We start from the raw sequence: 13812 nt of genomic DNA on the forward strand, positions 1-13812 counted from the left end.
AGACTGTTCTGCTCCAAGTGTGAGTCAGATAATAAAGCTGTAGCAGCACTGCACCTTTTCCTTTGTTTCCTCTGAGAGATACTGTAATGCTGCATTATCAAGATTCACCCTTGCAGCACAACATTTTATTTTTAAATCATCCTTCAAAATAATTTGTTAATCCTGAAGGGGTACATCTTATCATCATAGGCAAGCCTCCTCAAGAATCTGAAAAGTAAAATGTTGCGCACATTTTCTTACCTTGAATCTCAAACAAAGAAATTCAGTGGATTTCCTGACCTCTTAATCTTCTCACTGGGAAACTGTTCTGAACATTAATGAACATTAAATTGCTATTGCCCTGTTGGTGTGTAGCACTTCAGTCAGCATTCCTTCCAGAATCAATAGCGGCAGGCAATTGGCAGGCAATCTACTGTGGTTTCTCCAGTGTTTACTCTTAAAGATAATACCTCCAATGCTTGAAAAATGAAATAGTTCATTTCAAAGGTGGCAGAGCTGGAAAAGCTCTTGGAGAAGCTTTTACAGCATGTGAAATGCACAAAGCCATGTGAGTGTATTTCAGCTTCCCCGCTGCCCAGCTGGGCACCGAGCCATGGTGTGAGCATGGCTCTGGATGGCAGCCGGTGTCCCCGTGGCTTCCCCAGTGAGCGGAGCACAGAGGGCTGTGTAAGTACAGCTGTCAATAGAAATCACTGAAGGAGGAAACGAGGTGGCTGAAGTGAAGGCAGGCGGCAAATGATGATAAAATCCGAAGACCTTGTTTTAAAGTGAAATCCTTCATGCAGCTTGCTGTACTGCAGTAAACAAGATGGCCTGGCTGTTCATGCACCTCTAGCCTCTGCTTAAAGGAGAGCATTAAACCAGATAAAAAAAAGGCTTTTCCAAACAGATTTGCTGTGTGACTGACTTAAGATTTCATACACCTGTATAACTCTGGTGTTTCCTAATTTCTCAATACTTGGTTTGGAAGGCACAGCAGTTTCCACTCAACATCATTTTGGTGTATTTGTAGAACACATTTTCTATCAGTAGCATATTTGCTAGACTAGCAGTTCCAGCTGAAACCTCTACTACATCCCCCAAGGAATATCTTTTTTTTTTCTTTCCCCTATCTGACAAGTTTCAGCCAAAATGCTTTGGCTGATTCTGAGTTCAGGGGAAGATGTGTCATTCTATAATGTTAAAATTTGTGACAAGAAGATCTAACGCTTCACAGAATTTGGAATTGGAAACTAATGAGAACAGCATGGGTAGAGGGAACTGGGAGGCAGTGGCAGGGGTCCAGTGCTGGGGTAAGAGGCCCAAAAGGTTTGGTGCACTAGCGTGTATCACATAAGTCTATCTTTTCTTTTATAATTTTTTTCGCTACAGATGCCTCTGTCTTTCTATGTTGTTTATCTCCTTGCTCAAGTGATGCAGATAAAGAGAGGAAGCGTGTGGGCAAAAGAAAAACTATGGAGGCCAAGAACCTGTGTGGCACTGGGGAGGCCCAGAAAGTTGTGACCTTTATCTCTGTGCTTTCATTCTCCTGCTGGAAGGAAGATGCTGCCATTTTTCCTCATAGAAGTGTTGTGAAGATGCTTGTATTCGGAATTTGCAGAGCTCTAGGAATAAATGACAAAATTTCTTATTCAATTTGGGCGTGTAGTTTAAACAAGGCCTGCAAGCTGTGCACTGGATGCTGTGAGTAGAAAGAGGTCTTTGCTGAGCAAGGCCAGCGAAAGACATAGGAAAAGAGCATGTAGTTAAAAACCACATCCTAATGCACAAACAAAATGACCTGCTTTAAGACTTCTTATGCATCAGTTGTTCTTGCAAGTCTTAGTTTTGCAGTGCTTGATTTTGCACGTAAATATTTTAAAATTTCTTTCTCATGGACTAGATGGCTAGTAGACAGACACTGCTGAGCACCTTCTCCCTTACCTTGCAGAGATAAGGCCGTCACAATATGTGTGTTCCTGCTAAGAGAGCTGGGAAGGCAGCACAGGAGATGAATCCATTAAAAAAATACATCAACAAAACCCAAGAAAGTAAGAAGGAAAGTAAAGGCAGACAACCACTAATTGGGTACTAATTGCAGTCTATATTTCAGTTCTGCTCAATATTCAAGATGACAGAGTGGTGTCTTTTCCTTGATGTCTGTTCCTTCCAAATATCCCTGTGGGATATTTGTCATTGCTGCAGGGGCAAGGCAACATCCTACAGACTGTGAAGATACAGCAAGCATAAAGATGGGAAAGATTTAGCCTTCTGACTGAAATGGATAGCAGCTCTCAGCTGCAAGTGCCTGTGCAGATAAGGTTGCAAGCTGTGTTTGTGTGTAAATAGGTGGCTCAAACTGGTCATGTACACTTGTGTCTTATCTCCAAGATAGCCCCTTCCCTCCTGTTTACTAGGGACAGTGGCAATGGCAGCTCTCCAGAGTGTATCTCCAGCCAGCAGTGTCTCAGATTTCCCTGCCGCACTTAGCAGTCATAAAGCCACTTGTAAGAGGACACAGGAACTGGACTTCCATCTACGTGCCTTCCTGGGGCTACCCCATGTTCATGGGCACTGTTAGCCAGTGAGTCTTCTGCTAGGTCAGGTTGCCCAGAGCCTCATCCACCCTGACCTTGAATGTCCCCAGGGATGCCCCATCTGCCACCTCTCTGGGCAACCTGTTCCAGTGCCTCACCACCATTATTGTAAAAAACTTTTCTAAATCTCTGAAGTCTAAATCTCCCCTTGTTTAGTTTGAGACCATTTCTCCCTATCCTGTCGCATTAGACTCTGCTAAAGAGTCTGTCACCTTCTTCCTTACTGCCCCGCTTTAGATACTGACAGGCCACACTCAGCTCTTCCCAGAGCCTTCTCTTCTCCAGGCTGAACAGCCCCAGCTCTCTCAGCCTGTCCTCGTAGGGGAGGTGTTTCATCTTTGGGATCATTCTTGTGGCCCTCCTCTGGACACGCTCCATTAGGTCCATGTCTCTCCTGTACTGAGGACTCCACATCTGGATGCACTACTCCAGGTGAGATCTCACCAGCGCAGAGTAGAGGGGCAGGATCACCTCCCTTGACCTGCTGGCTATGCTTCTTTTGATGCAGCTCTGGATATGGCTGCCTTTCTGGGCTGTGAGGGCACACTGCTGACTCGTGTTCAGTTTACCATCCCCTAATATCCCCAAGTCCTTTCCAGCAGGGCCGTGCTCAATCCTTACATCCCCCAGCTTATATTGATAGTGGGGGATGCCTTTGGATGAAGCCAACTGTGTCTGCCACTTTCTCTCTGTTATTTGCCACACTGAAGTTTTGCTAGGAGTTATTAAAGAAATTACTTATTTAAAGCCAATATCTTGAAGTTTGGCCTTTAACTTTTTTATTTAGGTACCTCTTTAAATACCCTGATACATTTAACTGGAGCACATCTATACTGTACTTATCACAGTGGGGTGTAGTTTCTTTACAAAAAAACTGCTCTTGTTGCACAGACGAATTGTAATGGAGAATTAAATAACTGTAGACAATGGTTAGAGAGAAAACCCCTTCTCACTTACTGCTAGCAGAACAGAAATCATGTTGTGTTTCAGTAGCAGAAAATTTCAAAGATCTTTTGGAGCTTCACCTTGCAGCTGATTAGAACGGTGAAAAACTAAGTAACGTGCTGACTTAAAGGCCTCAGGATCACATTCTCAAAAAATCCATAATTGCAAATATTGATTGCTCATGGATAAGTATCTGGGAGAGAAATGAAAAATAATTTCCCTAAAACATTGCTGTGAGAAAGGAACAGTGAGAGGAGTCTCAAGATCTGGTACCTAAGAGTCTTTTTATCTGCTTGGGTATACCCATTACCGTTAAGTTGCCGTTCAGGTGATGATAAGTTTGTATTTTGATTATGCTGTTTCTTACATATGATAGGAAATTTTCCTCTAGGTATATCTGTAGTTTCCAGATCAAGACAAAAAAATTCTGGTGTTCTGGATAATTACACCACTTAGGAAGATGTAATGAAAAAAATGATAAACCAGTGAATAGTAAGAAACGTACTTAAGTGTTCTAGCTAATGTTAACAGGCTGAAAACAAATTTAACACTTAACATTTGAAAGAGAGAACGTTTGACATACCCGCCTCAGAAAGTTATTTAAGAGGAAAAAGAGGACCATTAAGTGGGAAAAATGTCACCTAAAAGACTCTCATCTCTCTCAGAGGTCTGCTGGTATTCACGACTGTTCAGGACAAGGGGAAATGGTTTTAAACCAAAGGGAGGGAAATTTGATTAGATGTCAGGGGGAAGTTTTTTACTGAGGGAGTGGTGAGGTGCTGGAACAGGTTGCCCAGAGAGGCTGTGGATGCTCTGTCCCTGGAGGTGTTCAAGGCCAGGTTGGATGGGGCCCTGAGCAGTCTGATCTGGCGGGTGCCAGCCGTGCCGACAGCAGGGGGATTGGAACTGGATGATCTTTGAGGTCCCTTCCAACCCAAGCCGTGCTATGGTTCTATGATGCTGTTGATTTCCCATCTTCTCATGTACACAAATGTATAAGGACTTCTGGATATCCCATATAAGAGACAATGTTGGCCAGAACCACTTCTTCCCCTGGAAATTTGTATACATATAACATTGGTTTACTATTATGCTCTTCTTGTAGCACTTATTAAACAGCAGGAATTTATTCTGTTCCTGAGGGCAATCTGTTAAATGGAATCATTCATTATGGGGTTTCACTGTGAACAATGCACCATGTTCAGGGCTTATTGTCAGTTTTGAATGAACATAAACTAAATCCAGTTTTGTGAAAGTCCGCTTACGTAGTGTAGACATATGATCTGTACAAGGCCCTTTGTCTTTAAAAAAATGAGATTAATCTTCAGTTTGAAAGCATCAAAAGTAATCATATACCCAGATGGACCTACTTGCTCTGCTGGATGATTTAATCTTTTTTTTTTTAATAGATCCATTTTATTTGTCCCTTTTATTGGTATGGTGAACAGAACTCCTTCTTGATGAGACAGTTATTCCCCTTGTGGTTTTGAGTGAATTCTTTAAAATTAACTTGCTTAGTACAGTAGCATTCCAACATTGTTTTATATTCAAGTCTGCCACTCTTATTTCAGATTGTGCTATTCATGCCTGTAGTTGCATTCTCAATTGACACAGTGCCTTTCCTAGCTTAAGAATACAAAAAGATCAATGTTTTTTAGCAGAAGTTTCTTTGTGGATTGAATGTCTCAGGCGCTGATCTAAGGTGTCACTCATTAATTCTGAATTCATGCTGCTGGTTAAGCATTTAAAGCTCCTCTGTACTGTATAGACTGCTGAGTATTTTAGAGGCACAAGAGGCAGGGGGTTTCTAATCAAAGTTTGTTTACTTCCCTAATTTTTGGTGGCAATGCTGATATAAATCTTGTGTTGCCATTTGATGGGATATTTTTATACATGCAAGAAGACACAAAGCATTAATTTCAATATTAAAATAAAAAATGCCATAGCCTTTCTGTCTGATTCAAATGATTTCATTTGATCAAGAAAACTTGATGCTGTCCAGGCCTATAATGACCATGTAATTACAATGAATAGAAGACAATTCCAAAAAATAGCTGGTTACTGTAGTTTCTTCACTAATCACTTGGAAAACTGATAACACATGTTTAAGTATTGTCCTCATTGCGAATTAATGGCATCATTAGGTTTTACTGGGAAAGCCCTATGCTAATTTTGTGTCTTATGCTCTGTGAGCTTAGGTATGGCTATGATTTTGAAAGTGATCTCTACATTTGTGTGTCTTAATTTTCATTGTTCAACTTTAGATGCGTGGGTTTTGGGTCTGAAAGGTGCAAAGTATCCAACATGCAGGAGTCATTGGACAGTGCCTCTGTAAATTAACCTCTTAATTTTGTGCGTGGCAAATTTTCTTTGTGTGATTAATTTTACCACCAAAAATGCAGTTTTAATTGACTTAAATCTGTTGATGTCCTTGGCCACTTAGTTTTTAGCAGAGCAGACAGAGGTTTGCACAGTTGCTTGGGCTGTGAGGGTCTGCTCTTCTGTCCAAGGAAATATGAACCTCAAATTCCAGGGCCAATGGCTTGGCCACCTGAGTAGTGATAGCAGAGGGAGGAGCAGAGCCATGAAGAAAGTGCTGATGAATGCTGGCACCATCAGGTTCAGTTCTGTCCTGCCTGTGGGACTCAGACTAGAAAACCTGGAAAAAACAGACAACACTCCCCAAGACACAGAATGGAAAAATGCTGTATTTTGTCTTGTTTTACATGTTTTACGTCAGTTCTTAGTGCTGCTTTTATCTGACAGATTGTGGCAATCGCTTATATAAAGCCCATTAAGTAGCTGTTATGTATTTTTAGAATCATTTAAAACATTTCCTTCATACAAGGAAAAATCTCTCTTTTCTTAGGCTTTCATTTTGCACTCTAAATGTGTAACAGAAGTTAAATAGGAAATGTGAGTCATTTTGTAAACAAGTAAATCGCAGGCAGTTCCATTTGCCTTTTTCTGCATAGTATTCACATCAAGTTTGCATTGTGTGCTGTATCAATTCACTAACAGTTTATACTAACAAACCATCATTCTAGCAATAATTAAAGAAAAGCAGAAAATAAATTTTGTGCTTTTGTGCTTTTAAACTAACTTCTGTTTTCTGATTTATTTCTCTGCCTTAATCTCACATAAATGCTGTTGTGGGATTTTTTGTTCTACCATGTGAAATGCTTTTTGAAACTCAAGCTCATTAAAAAAAATAATAGGTAGTGATAGCTGCCTTTCATTCTGTATTTTATAAGCCATTTTAAAATGAATGCAATATTTGAATTGCAAACTCAGCTCTCGCCTTCATCCATGGAACAATGACAGTGGCAGACACAGAACAATGATAATATTTCATCAAAGTGCTTTAACTCGAGCCCTTTCGGCTTATCTCCCAGATAACAAGGTAGGACAGTCCCTGTTATTAATTAGACAATATTTACAAAACTGAATGAAGATAAAAGGCTTTGGAGAACTGTACAGTGCTATGTATTATTAGAACTATGCAAAATGTTCTCTTTGCTGTATGCATTTGGTAACATTAGAAATCTCTGGTTCCTCCAAAACACAAACAGAAACATCTGGAGCAAGCCTACAAGTTCCTCTTGCTCACAAAGAATCAACATAATGAACAATTGTTACTGCCTGCAAAAAGATTTTAAATTTATCTTAGTCCTAAGAATGGAAACGTGAAGAGATGTTCACCAGTATGTCAGGAAAGGCATTTCTCCTGATCATTGCCTAACTTCTGTAGGAATTAGAACAGAATACAGAACTTATGAGGTGATAAACATCTTGGTCCTTTTCTCCTAATTAAGAACAATAAATAATAGAAAGTAATTTCTAACAACCTTCCAATGTCAAGAAGTTGGTAAGAACGTCAACATGTTTCTCTTAGAAAAACGAACCCCCAAATAAAAAACACCCCAATTAATTTTCACATTAAGTAATTTTTAACACTTTTGACCACATTTATTATGAAAATGCCTAACACAAGACATAACTTAGGTTGACTTAGGTCTGAAAAGCTGACTCCTGTCACAAAGCATCCTTGTCTATCCAGTGGGAGATGAGTAATGTGTTTAAAGTGGGTGGTTCTATCATGACCTGTGATGTTCTTTGATGCTCAAACCTGTATGACTGCAGGCTGTAGGCTATGGAAAAGAGTTTGGTAGACCTGGCTACTGGGCTACTGCAGTGGTATAACTTGCGCTCACACTACAACTCTCTGTTCAAGAACATTTGCCTCAGACATTTGTTTTCTTTCTGCATGCACAGATTTTGCATAGAAGGCATTGCATGCAGCAAGTATGCCAGCAGAAATATCTCTGATGCCAAAGCAAGATGTTGCTTATCTTGCCTGATGCTGGGTGGGGAAACTAAGGGGCAGCAGATTAATTTGTCTCATTCACAACTGCACTGCAGTATACTTCAAAATACAAAGTAAAGGACAAATTCTGAAGATTACTGAGCACGCTTGGTGCCCACTGAAGTCAGTGGGAACTGCAGCTGCTTTGAACCCTCTTAGAGCTGACCTGAATGAAGTACAAATGTCAAGCATATCAGCTGAAAGTCTTGAGGCCCTAACAGCATTACACACAAGTCTAATTGTGTTTATCAGCAGAGTGATGCTACATCTCTTTTGCTGTTGATTTAGGAAATCCAACTTTTCATTGACTCAACAACAGCTTCGAATGCCCCAAGCACTTAAATAAATCTAATCACAGGAAATCCTTCCTCTCCATCATTTCACTTTCATTAATCCTCCTTAAAGTACCATCTCATCAGCAGAGTCTGAGGCAAGTGTATCTTGCCTCTTGCCGGTAGCAGGGAGCAAATTACACACAGGGGAATGAGACATCCTTTCCATACTGCTTCTTTCGTGTGTACTTTATCTTCCTCACTGCAAGACGCTAACACTGATGAGCCCTCTGGGTCCTAAGGATTCGAACACAATGGCAGAATATGAAGATTAAGCCCAGAAAAAAAAATTGGATTTCACTTCCTTCAGCACTGAAAAGAACTGATTTTTCCACTAAAGAAAATTTTCCATTAGAGTGTTTTCCATTAAAGATTGCTTCCTGTGGAAAACTGGGTTTCTTATTAAAAGAACATTTTCACAGCAGGAATTTATTCTTTCAGGAAAACAATATGCTTTTCATTAAAAGCCCCAAGCACTGAGGTTTGAATACTGGGTAAAAACTCAAGGTTTAACTTCTTCTATCTTTTAGTGCAAAAATAACAGCTTTAACAGGAATTCTCTCCTCTGTTATTTTCCACACAAACATATCAGGGACCTAAAGGCATCCACAGGCTATGACTACCCTGAACAGTCTCAGCTGAGATCCTGGCCCACAGACCAGGACTTCATTTAAGCTCAGACCTGGCACCTGGCCTTGGCTTGAGCTCCATCAGAAGCTCATTTCTCCATCAGAAGCTCATTTCTGTCTGCTGCTCCTCTTGCTTATTGAGTGGTTTTCCCAGGTCACCTCCAAAGCAGTGCTGTTTCTGGCTTTGGTTCCAGCCCTTTTTCTGGCTATGCATCTAGGCTGGACCTTAGGCCTGCACTGGAACCCTGTTTCCTGCTTCTAACTGGAGTCTTTCATCACCTTGCCTCATCCAGAGAAGTCAACAGGACCTGCTGGCATCCTGGTACTGTTTAAGTCACGTAGTTTTATTATAAGAGATATCCCAGAGGATAAAGCGAGTGTTTCATGAACAGGAGTCTGCTTACTAATACACAGTTTATTCAGTAGCTGCAAAGAGGAAACCTGCTCCCTCCTCCACCAGCCTCTAATAATCACCTTTTGATAAGAGCTGCAACATATACAAACCTGTTTACCTCTATATTTGAGCACAATATATATTTGAACAATGCGTCTATACACGTATATTTAGCTGTCACAGTTTACAGTGCTAGCTTTTACATGCATATTAAATTGAAGCTGCAAAAAGTACTGTAGACTTAAGGATGCAAGATTAAAAAGTTGTCCTTCAAGGACTGTATGTAATAACAACTGCTTAGAATTCTAAGTTGTCACATTTTCTGCTTTATTATGTTTCTTGCTGTCCTTCCAGTGTTTTCAAATTCTCTTTAATCAATACATCCCTAGATCTTCTGTACAACCCGTTACTCCATCTAGGCAATACATTGGGGTTTCTGATGGTGATTAAATTCTGCATCCACTCAGGTGGTGATTTGTGCCAGCTTCATAAGCAGACAGAATTGTTAGAATTCTACCTATCACATTCACGACAGAAATCATTTCCATGGGTAAAAAAAGTTGTGCAATATGATGCAAAATTTATGAGAATAAAAATAGTAATGTCAGTAAGGTATTGCAATAGGCAGCAAGACACTGAGATAAAAAAGGAGAGGAAAAAAAATGAGTTATACGTAGTAGGCAAGATGAAGACTCCTGGTTGCTGAGTAATTAATCTATAATTAATAATTAAAGCAGGCTAAAGGACTGACACTATGGGATCACTCTAGTAAACAGTAAGTAATTTATTTTGCATTATTTATTGTTCTTGGAGGAGCAGGTCAATGACCTTTTCTGACAATATCTGGGCAAACTGCAACACTACACAGTCTGCTCTTTAAATTAAAAGAAATGTCTGTTTTAGCAATTTCCTCTGGCAGGAAAGCAAGCATATCTTCTTGTTCCATTCTTCTTATTGAAAGGGCACTATCAAGCTTAGAATCCCCATTTAAATTTTTAGCCTGGTTTCCTAAGGAAATGAAACATACGATAACACTGAATTTCTCTCTGCCTGTCAGATTCTCCTAAATAACTTTTATGACTGTTAAAAAATCTGTTTGGCCAAGTGCAGCTAGACTTGAAAGTGGATGGAAAAGTGTCAGCTAGATTTATGTTCTTAATCTTTGCCATAATCAGAATCTATGTAGAAGAGAGATGTGATTAGTGCTCACACTGAGGGAAAGCAGCAAAACTGGCAGCCAGTGAGCACCATCAGGCCCATAAGCACACATGTGGATTTCATCTCGTCTTCTGTGGGGTACTTCTCCAGCAAAGTGGATGAAACTGGAGTAATTCAGATAGGGAAGTGGAGAGAATGACGAAGGTGAGAAATCTGCAGGAAACCTCTCTTGATTTAATTCTCCTGGTCAGTGCTGCTGCTTGTGAAAATATTTGCTGATTCAGGGTATAAAATTAGGCTAAGGTGGCACATACACATCAGTGTGCACTTTCACTATTCAATTTGACAGATATATTCTATTCACCAATAATTTAAAAATGGAAGTGCAAATAAATAGGAGGATAAAATGTCATAGTACATAAATTTCAGTCCTAATTTTTGTTACCAAGAATGTCCAAAATCTACAGGTATATTTGAAGCAGCTGGGGATATGTTGCAAGTTCTCTGAATTAGTACAGTTGGAGATTAGCTTTTCCAATCTGATGAAAGTTATTGCTGTGTTAATTTCCACTGCAAGTGTTGATAAGTTCTACTTTGACTGTTGGACCTGGATGAATCATTTTGGTCTTCTATCCTGACCTGCCCTATAAATAAGGAAACTATCTTGAAATAATTCTTTTAGGAAGAAATGGGAAGAAATGTCAGTTATTGAACTAAGCATCACAACAATATACCACCACCCTTGATAAGATGTGATGACAAGTTACTTTTTCTGCTCTTTAACAAAAGCAAATGAACAACACAAAAAAATCCCGTCATTCTAATTTTGTATACATGAATCTTCTGTTTCTGGTCAGTAGATCATATGGTGCTTTTATCTATTACAGTTAGCAGTCTTTTGAATTGTTCTATTTGATTAGAGTTGGTATTTTCTGCAAGCATCTCCCAGAAATCCTTGTCTGAGATATCTGACTCAACATATGTTATTTGCTTGTGCCCCTGTGGCTGCGGTACATGTGGATTGCAGCTATTCAGTATCAGTGCTCTTTTCCCTGGTGAATATAATTTTTTTCCCCTTTGATATCATTTTATATTGTGTCTTTTCCTAGGCTATGAGTAGGCTTATATAAAGTGTCCAGACTAAGGAATAAATCCCTCTGGGGCCCTGTGAAAGACTGGTTGATTATTTCTCATTTACAATTACAAGACTAATTATCCAGTGGTCAATCCATCTAATGTTGCCATTCTATCTTCGGGGTGTTCTAATTTGATACTGCACTGTCTTGGTGCACCAAATCAACTATGCGGAAGTATTAATTATTACAACAGTGCTACTGCTTTCACCAGCCAACCTGGTAATCTGTGAAATTAGACTAAAGACATCCATTATCTAGAATGGTATTCCTTATGTTTTCCTCCATTTTTGCCTTAATAATCCAATCCCGTACGAACTTCTGTGGTACTTCTCACATGGTATGTAAAACTCTGAAATGCTGGACAGGAAAATAACAGAAATCCAAGTAAAATTCTTATTGTAATAAATATACTTTTATTAAATGTGTAATAACATGTTATATGCGTGTGTGTGTACATATGTATGTTTTAAGATCTAGTATCTAACTGCTAGTAATATTCCCTTTGAACATTCTCTGTTGTCTGTATGCTACTTATGGTAAACCAGAAGTTGAGTAACATGTTTTGAGGCATCCCCAATCCACTCAACCTTGTGGCATCTCTTAACCTTTGGCTGTGAAGAGCTAGTGGATAGAGAGGTGTGACAAGTGCGTAATATGCTCATGTTAAGCTAGTTAGTGAAATCTTTACTTCTGAAACTGTAAGTTTCTGAACAAAGCAGCTTTCTACCCTGTTTCCACATTCACAGTTATGTCTCTCCTCACCTGCATGAAGTGCACTGCATCAAGTAGCACTTAATCTAGTACTACTACCCAACTGCTATTTCTTATTTATTAAAGATATTTGAAGGAGGTTTTTAGATATGGCTCAGGGACCACAGGTAGTTGGAAAAGGTTTCTTTGTGTTTGGCTAGCTGAGTAATGAACAAATAATTGATGGTGAAATTCATGGTGCAAATCACTGAATTTATTTCAATACTACAGTTGTGCTGGGAAAACAAAAATCATGAATTTCAATGTGATATTTATTCTGGTGATTTAAGAACTAAGGCAGGAATGGTGCTTATGCTCTGAGGCAGAGTTTCATGAACAAAGTGATACTTAATGGCCTCTCCTGCCCTTCATAACCTTTTTGTACTCTTTACCCCATGTATGATTTAAATTGCCCCAATTAAACTCAAACATCATAATTTTTAAGTCAATTTTAGCGCACACACACACAAAAAGTTGCCTGAAATAGCTGGGCCTCACTGTAGCAGAGGATTTAGACACGCACAGTGATATTTAGCTAAAGGGCATTAAAGGACACAGACTTTTTTTCTCTTTTTTAAAAAAAAATTCCCTAAGAGATGAGATACCAAGCCTTTGAGAAGCACTGAATGAGAAAAGACAAGATGAAAAAATTAAATACAGCAGAATACTTCCAAATAGATAGCAAAAGATTACAGATGTTAATAAGCAGCATTTAAAATAATTTGACATATAAATGCTGTTATTGTGCATATTTTCTTACTGTGACTGTTTCCATTGTTATCTTTCCAGTGAATTTATCTATGTTTTCAAATATCATTAAGATTTTCATGGTAAATTAGCATCTGATTACGTTTATTCTGTTCAGGGGAGTAGAGGTTTAATTGCTAATAGACACAGCCTACATACTGAAAGAGTATTGGTTGTGTACTCCTTTTTTGCATAGGTAATATAAATAGCCAGAGTCATGTTAGCTATGAGGATCTGTAGAATGCTTTAGTTTTTGATAATAATGAGAAGCAAGAGTTATTATTTTAATTTTGATGCACTGATAGTGTTTTGTTAAGTATGGTCAGAGCTATTCATTCATAATCTACTAACATGCCTAAAACGTTGAAGTGTCTTTAATATAAATAGCAACTCATCTCCTAGCAAAGCAGAATTAAAGAACCCCCTGTAATTTGGTCATGGAAATATCTGAAATTTTTTGTTACAGAGTAGAAAAAGTAGGATACTGCTGGTATTTCGCTGTCCTGATCTTCCTAGATCTAAGATGTATCTTCTTTCTCAGCTGCATAAGATCTGAAAATGCTTTCCCTTTAAATCAGCACAACAAGGCTGGACTCCACTCTCTTGGAAGCTGAGAGGTTGCACCATACAAGGAGATTGTTTTAATTATTTTCTGCATTCCCATTGAATGTCCATATATCTTGAGCAGTAAATAGGATGCCAATAGGAAGAAAAATATTTCCCTGCAGTTTGCTGCATTAAAGTTCACTTTATCTTCTGGCACACTTAGATTAAATGTA

The 13812-nt window shown here is 39.0% G+C and overlaps 1 long non-coding RNA gene across 1 annotated transcript in view; it reads left to right on the forward strand.

Annotated features, from left to right (window-relative positions):
* LOC110395065 overlaps window positions 1–13812 on the forward strand; it is a 60297-nt gene that overhangs the window by 32835 nt on the left and 13650 nt on the right. The gene's annotated exons all lie outside the window — the stretch shown is intronic.

The sequence above is a fragment of the Numida meleagris genome, chromosome 2, assembly GCF_002078875.1.
Source record: "Numida meleagris isolate 19003 breed g44 Domestic line chromosome 2, NumMel1.0, whole genome shotgun sequence".
NCBI lineage: Eukaryota > Metazoa > Chordata > Aves > Galliformes > Numididae > Numida > Numida meleagris.